We start from the raw sequence: 8,497 nt of genomic DNA on the forward strand, positions 1-8,497 counted from the left end.
CAAAGGATTTTCTTCTTCCTTTGTTGCTGTTTCTTCTGTATATAAGCAGAGAAAATCTATTTTTCCTCCATTCCTTGCCAGTGATACAGACTTGGTATATGTAGAAGATATGACCTGGTTTTCATAGTGCCCCCCTGGGGTAAGAATTGGGGTGTGGGGAATCATGCAGTCGTTATTTGCTTTTTAAGGCCTTGATCCAGAACACCTTGTGTGTGTATTCAGGATAGAAATAATAAATAAAGAAGAATATTAAAAACCCAGAACAACACAGTGTTAGACATCATTCCAAAAACACCTACTTAGGTAGCAGAATCATTTCCAGCACGAGTGTAGGAGAGTTTGTACTCACGAGCCTGCCCATGTCATACCCACAGAGACTAAGAGTTGCTGATATGAGTTTGGAAGCACCAGACTTCAGCTTCAGGTGAAATGTGAGAGGTAAAGAAAGACAAATTGCATTAAAGAGATAAGAAGTAGAAAGACAATTATGGCAATAATAACAGTACCTTAAATCAGATGCTCCAGAAGCAAAGCATGTGATGAGGATTCTTGTTGAAGCGATTTATTGAAGGTGAGCCATTAGAACAAGGCAAGTGAGAGATGTAGACAGGGCAGGAAAATATCAGCAAGAATGTTGTCTTAGCTGAAGACTAGCTTCATTCTGCTGTCACAGAAAGCTCTGGGGCACAAACTGCATTACAGAATCAGACCCCTTTTTAGGTAGGGCATGACCTTTGATAGCCTCAAGCCAATCAGGGTGAGATAACTCCTATTTTGACCAAAGGAAATTCTCCACAAAGAGGGCACCCTTCAACATCCATAGCAGCTGGGAATGGTGCACTAATTAACGGGACGTGGGTGTGGGGCACTACCAGCATCCATTAATCACAGTTATGGGTAACATTTTTTGGGCACTCAGCAGCCACTGTGCTAAGTTAATTTTTTTTTTTTTTAAGATTTCTTTATTTTCTTAATTCCCACCTCCCCCGGTTGTCTGCTCTCTGTGTCTATTTGCTGCGTCTTGTTTCTTTGTCCGCTTCTGTTGTCGTCAGCGCACGGGAAATGTGGGCAGCGCCATTCCTGGGCAGGCTGCACTTTCTTTCGAGCTGGGCGGCTCTCCTTACGGGTGCACTCCTTGCGCGTGGGGCTCCCCTACACGGGGGACACCCCTGCGTGGCGCGGCACTCCTTGCGCGCATCAGCACTGCGCATGGGCCAGCTCCACACGGGTCAAGGAGGCCCGGGGTTTGAACCGCGGACCTCCCATGTGGTAGACGGACGCCCTAACCGCTGGGCCAAGTCCGTTTCCCCTAAGTTAATTTTTGTAACCCTAATATGAGAAGTTTCAACACAGAGGCCTAAATGATCCTTTTAAATGTAAGTCAAATCAGGTGACTACTCTAATCAAAACCCTGCAATGGCCCCCATCTCACTCAGATGACCTAAAGTCCTATGTGGTCTGTGCCCCACCCTCCACTTCTCTGATCTCACCTGCTCTTCCCTCACTCTCTGCTCCAGACACACTGGTTTCCTTGCTATCCCTTGGAAGCATCAAACATTCACCCATCTTAGGGCCACTTCCCTGGCTGGTCCCTCTGCCTAGAACACTCTTTCCCTAGGTATCCACATGGCCCACTCCCCTCACTTCCTTCCAGCCTCAGTGTTCTCAGTGAGACCTACCTTGGTCATCCTAGTGTAAGCCGCAGCCTGCCTTCACCTCAGCCCTGCCCTAGCACCCCCTCGGATCTGCATCATCCTGTTTTCCTTCCACCATAGCAATTGTCACCTTTTATATACTATACAATTTATAGGGTTAATATGTCTGTAGTTTATTTTCTGGCTCTCCTACATAATGTAAACTCCTCAAGGACAGAGCAATCTTTATTTTGTTCACTGATATTCCTCAAGCTAGACTGGTACCTGGAACATAACAGGCAGTCAAAAGTATTTGATGAATGAATGGAAGGAGAGAGGGAGGAAGGGACTGTTTATTATATCGGTTTTATGGGTGAAGGAACTAAGTCTCTGGGAGAATTAATATTTTGCCCCCTCCCCCCCAACACACACAAACACACAGCTAGTAATTGACAAGGCAGGGTTGGGTTTTAAGTAAATAGTGAAACTTTGGAAGTCTTGAACATTTCCCTTTTCATTGGTTAGTACTTTCCTGGTATATCTTTTTCCAACTTTTCTTTCTTTTTTGTTACATTTTATACAACATTACTATGAGCTTTACTTAAAAGGGATCCAAATTAGTTTAGTCTACTATGTTACCAGAACTGGCAGCATACTGATTTGTTCAGTCCTAGAATATGTTTGATTCTTTCTAAAAATGTTCCAATATATTTCTGGTGAAAACTGGCATTCTTCTATTTTGCCCATTTCCTCTATGTCCTTGAACATATTAAATATAATTATTTTATAGTCTTTATCTGTTAAATCTACTACCTGGACCATCTGTGGGGTTCCATCTATTGCCTAATGTTTATTATTATTCTTACATTATCAATTATAAGGTCCTGACACTTCACATATCTGGAAATTTTTTATTATTTGGCAGACTTTGAGTATGAAAATGAGGATCCATTGATGCTACATATGATGTTGTAGTCCATCAGAGAAGTGTCCCCCTCTTCTCTGTCAGGCAGTTACAGTGAGGGGTGATCATCTCATTCCAATCAGGAATTAAGTTGGGCAAAAAACCCATCTCCACAGTCAAGGTAATGAACAATGTGTAGTGGTACTCCTTGTGGTTTTCATTTGAATTTCCCTAATGAAAAATGGTACTCAGCATCTTTTCACATGTTATTTGACATTTTTATATTTTTGGTAAAGTATCTTTTCAAGTCTTTGGGCCTTTTTTTTTTTTTTTTTTGTATTGGGATGGCAGTTTTCTTATTATTGAGTTTTGAGAATTCATTAAAAATTCTGTTCTCTCTCTCATGTCCGAATTGATTCCTTTTAAAAAGGACTCCAGTAATAAAGTTAAGACTCATCCTGATTGGGCTGGGCTGCACCTTAACTGAAGTAACTTCATCCAAAGGTCCTAGTTACAATGGGTTCACATCCACAGAAATTGCTTAGATTTAAGAACACGTTTTTCTCACACCACCATGGGTTCCTTCCAGGGAGCCAAGATAATTAGCAAACAGGTAATAAGAAATGAATGTGCAATGTTTATTTACACTGACTTTGCTGGAGAGGGTGGGAGAAAAAATATCAAGATTCATTATTCCACCCAGTTTTCTCCAATGAGCAGGTCAATTTATCTCTTTATAAATAACTCAAATTCTTTCTCATGACCTTATATCTACTTCACAAATCCCTACCAAAATTCCTTTCCAGACTTTTTGCAAAATGACTTTCCTAGTCCATATACAGTTCTTCTATTATCTATTTATTGTATCTGCATAAAGGTTTTCTCATTGTAACGTAAATACCATAAGGTGGGTGGGTGGGTGGAGTCATTGGCAGGACAACCTGGAGTGGTCTGAGTACAGAGCAGGCTTAAATGAGACTAATTTCATTTGGTCAACCTTCCACTGTGTTCTTGGCTCCCCTCGCTTCCGTGTCCCAAGAAGGTATACATTCTATAGTTACCCTCTACACTTTGTGTCTACTTCTCCACCAAGTTTTGGCCATTTTCCTTTTTCCTGAATTTACCAAAAACTCACTTTATTCTACTAATGAAACTTGATGCTTCTCTCCATTCTACAGAAAAGAACACTCTTTGTTAAACAGAAGTGGTAAAAGTGGGCATCCTTGTTTTGTTCTGATTTTAGAGGAAAAGCTTTTAGTCTTTTGCACTAAGTACTGAGGCAGGTTAGTAGTACAGGGTAATGGAGGAGAAGACGAGCCACAACATGGCTGGCAGACAACATGGCTGCAAGACCTTGCTAGGACTTTAAGTGTAAACTTGAGGTCCCAGTTTCCCTTTCCCAGACCTTGCCTTGGCCACAGATATTCCAAAAAGGCTTCACCATTGGTCCGACTACTGGGGCCCATGGCCTTATCATTAACAGTTTAGAAGGTAATCAAACTAGGCACAACTCGCTCTCCCTGCCTGGAGGGACCCGCTCCAAATACTGGTGTGTATTTCCATCTTTCTCTCCAATTTCTCAGCAAGCTCGGTTCTGTCTCCCATTTCCCAAATAAATTCTTTTTACTGGCCTAACTGGCATGTTCATAAATTCTTTTATGCATCGTAGCCAAGAACCTAGAAGAATCCATTGCTTCTCTGTCTTCAGTATTTTGTGGTTTTTTGTATATGGGCTTTATTATGTTGAAGTTCTCTTCTATCCCTAGTTTTTGAGTGCTTTCAATGAAAGGGTGTTGGATTTTATTACGTTTTTTCTGCATCAATTGAGATGATCATGGCTTTTTCCCCTTCATTCTATTAATGTATTCTATTATATAGATTGATTTTCTTATGTTGAACCACCCTTGAATTCTGGAGATAAATCTTATTTTGCTATGATATATAATCCTTTTACTATACTATTGAATTCTGTTTGCTAGTGTTTTGTGGAAGAATTTTGCATTTATATTTGTAAAGAATATTGGTCTATAAAAAGTGTCTTTGGCTTTGGTATTAGGGTAAAAGCTGGACTCAAAGAATGAGTTAGGAAGTATTCCCTCCTGTTCAAATTTTTGGAAGAGTTTGAGAAGGATGGTATTAATTCTTTTAATGTTTGGTAGAATTCACCAGTGAAGACTTCTGGTCCTGGGCATGTCTTTGCTGGGAGGATTTTGATTAATGATTCGATCTCCTTAGTTGTCATAGGTCTGTTCAGATTTTCTATTTCTTTTTCAGCCAGTTTGGGAGTTTGTATGTTTCTGGGAATTTTTCCATTTCATCTAGGTTAGTTTGTTGGCATAAAATTGTTCAATGTGTTCTCTTATCCTTTTTTTTTTCCTGTAAAACTGGTAGTAATGGTCTTCCTACTTTCATTTCTGATTTTAGTAATTTGCCTCTTTTTTTTTTTTTCTTGGTCAGTCTAGCTAAATGTTTGTCAATTTTGTTGATCTTTTTAAAAATACCAACTTCAATTTGATTTTTTTGTATTGTTTTTCTTTCTGTTTTATCTCTGCCCTGATCTTTATTATTTCTTTCCTTCTGCTAGCTTAAGGTTTATTATATATTTTTTTCTAGTTCCTTAAGATATATAGTTAGGGTATTGATTTAAGATAATTATTAATGCAGGCATTTACAGCCATAAATTTCCCTCTGAGCACTGCTTTCACTGAATCGCATAAGATTTGTTGTTTTCATTTTTGTCTTAAGATATTTTCTAATTTCCCTTGTGATTTCTTCTTTGACCCATTAATAGTAATTTCCACATATTACTTAATTTTCTAGTTTTCCATTAATTTCTAGTTTCATTCTATTGTGACTGGAGAAAATCTCTGTATGATTTCAATCTTAAAAGATTGAGCCATGGTTTATTGCTTAAGATGTGGTCTATCCTATAGAATGTCCCATGAACTCTTAAGAATGTGTATTCTGTAGATGTTGCATGGAGCTGTATGTGTCTGTTAGGTCTAACTGGTTTATAGTGTTGTTCAGGTCCTCTAATCCATGTGGTTGTTCTATCCATTATTTGAAAGTGGGGCACTGAAGTCTCCACATATTATTTTCTCCCTTCAATTTGGTCAATTTTCGCTTCATATCTTTTGGGCCTCTGTTGTTATGTGTGTTTGTAACTGTTTTATATATGTTATGATCTTGATGGACTGAACTTTTATCAATTTACAATGTCCTGTTTTTGTATGTTGTACCTTTTCTTAAAGTTTACTTTATTTGCCAATAAGATAGCCATTCCACCTCTCTATTTGAATGGAATATTTTTTTCCATCCTTTTACTTTCAACCTCTTTCTGAGTTCATTTCTAAAGGGAGACTCATGTAGTTAGCATATAGATGGATTTTTTTTTAACCCATTCTGCCAATGATTGCCAGTTAACTATTTGCTTTATGCATGCCATATTTTCTCTCAATTCCTCAATTACAACCTATCTTTTATTTAGTTGATTTGTTTGTAGTGTGCCACTTTGAGTCTCTTCTGTATTGTTTAGCCATTAAGAACCATTAAGCAGTTACTCTAGGGATTACAATCAACGTATTACAAAATGAAAGTTTGCATGATATTGGTTTTTATTTTCACCTTTACCAGTTGCCTCGCTTTCCAGAAACTCAGAATTTTCCAAATCATCAAATTCTGGTTTCTTTATGTCCAGGAGTTCAGTTCTCAGCTTATCCTTTTCATCTCACATTTTACTATAAGCTGCAAGGAGAAACCAAGCTGCAGTTTCCATACATAGCTTGCAAATCTCCTCAGCTTAAATATCCAAGCTCATTGCTCTCAAATTCTGCCAACATTAGAACTCAATTTTGCCAAATTCTTTGCCACCTTATTCCAATAATACATTCATCATTTCTAAGGACTCAATGGAAGTATCTTTAGAATTCATATTCTATCAACAGTCTCTTCTAAGCAATCTAGGCCTTTTCTATTAAGCGCCTCATAATTCTTCCAGTCTCTACCCATTACCCAATTACAAAGCCATTTCCACATTTTGGTATTTGCAATAGGAGCACCCTACTCCTGTTAACAAAATCTGTTTTAGTTTCCTAGGCTGTTTAAAGCAGACGCCATGAAATGAGAGGACTTAAACAATGGAAATTTATTAGCTTACAGTTTGAAGCCAAGAAAACGTCCAAATCAACGTATCATCAAGATGATGCTTTCTTCCTGAAGATGGCTTCTGGTGAGTCTTAGCTTTGCACATGGTGGCCTCTGCTGATCTCTTCTCTTCTGGGTTTCACTGATTTCAGCTTCTTTCTTCTGTGGCATTCTCCCACCTCTGTATTCATCCTGTTTATAAAGGACTCTAGTAAGAGGATTAAGATCCATATTGGGCCACACCTTAACTGAAGTAATCTCATTAAAAGGACCTACTTGCAAAAGGTTTACACCCACAGGAATAGATTAGCTTTAAGAACATGTTTTCTGAGGTACATACAGTTCCAAATGATGACACCAGTGTTATTTCTTCTTATGGCTTCAGGTTATTGTTTGTTGTCAGCTTAAATAACTCCCTTCAGCATTTCTTATGCAGCAGGTCTACTGGTAATAAACTCCCGTATTTTTTATTTGGGAATGTCTCAACTTCTTTTTAATTCTTGAAGGATAATTTTGCCAGATATAGAATTCTTGGTTGACAGTTTTTCTTTCATGATTTTATGTCATTCCATTTCATTTTGTCCTCCATGGTTTCTAATGAGAAATCAGCTGTAAATCTTATTGAGAATCCCTTCTACAGGAGTTGCTTCCCTCCTGGGGCTTTTAACATTCGTCTTTGGGTTTTGACAAGTTGACTATGTGTGTTCATTGAGCTTCTTGATTTGTATATTCATGTCTTTCATCAGATTTGGTAAATTTTCAGGCATTATCTTTTCAAATGGTTTTTCTATACCTTTCTCTCTTCTTCTGAGACATCTGTGATGTGTATGTTGGTATACTTGATGGCATCTCACAGGAACAAATTATAAGTCAATCTCTTTATTAATATTCTCATTTTGTATTTTGTTCATAAATCATTTTCCTGGTTTCTCTCAGCTAATGGCTCACTGGACATATTTAGGACTGTTGAATTTAATGTCTTTAACTAGTAACTCAATGTCTGGGTTTCCCCAGGGATGCTCTCTATAAAATTCTTTATTTCTTGTGAATTTGCCATACTTTCCTGTTTTTTTGCATGGTTTGTAATTTTTTGGTTGAGAACTGGACATTCTGAGTATCTTAATAAAGTTCCTAGGAAATCTGATTCACAAATCCTCAGGGATTGATTTTTGTTTGTTGAGGGTTGCAGCTGACCATTTATGAATTTAAAATACTTTTACTAAAGTGTGTATTCCTTGTTGCATGTGACCACTGAAGTTTCTATTCTGTTATCTCTGGCCAGCCAAGGACCTGACAAAGATTTCCTTAACATCAAAAAAAGGTTACTGTCCTTTTAAATCTTTTCCTGGACATACTACCTGGGAAGTTTCTGCAGTCCAAGAGGACCCGAGCCCTGCAAGCATCCGCACCAATGCACCAGGTCAACCAAAAGGCATAACCCCACATTTTTGTAGGACAGGGTCCACATTGTCCACCCTGGCACTAGCCAACTGCTAATGTGGAACAGTAGCTGGTTTTTGCCTGCTGCTCTTATGTGAAATCAGTAGCCTCTCCCTTCATCAATCACTCCTCTGGTTGTTACAAGTGTTCAGTCAGGTTCCAGAGTTCCAAAATAGTTGATTCCCATTGCTCTTTAAAGCTCAATAGTTGCTTCAGTAGGACTAATCCCTAGAGCTTCCAACTCCACTGTTTCATGAGATGCCATTTTTTCTATATGTGCTTTTGATTAGACTCTTCTATGGGAAATGAAAGGAAATATTATTATTATCAGATGGGTACCAATACTAAATTATAATTATCTGAATTTGGCAGGATT

This window comes from Dasypus novemcinctus, chromosome 11 (genome assembly GCF_030445035.2).
Source record: "Dasypus novemcinctus isolate mDasNov1 chromosome 11, mDasNov1.1.hap2, whole genome shotgun sequence".
Lineage (NCBI taxonomy): Eukaryota > Metazoa > Chordata > Mammalia > Cingulata > Dasypodidae > Dasypus > Dasypus novemcinctus.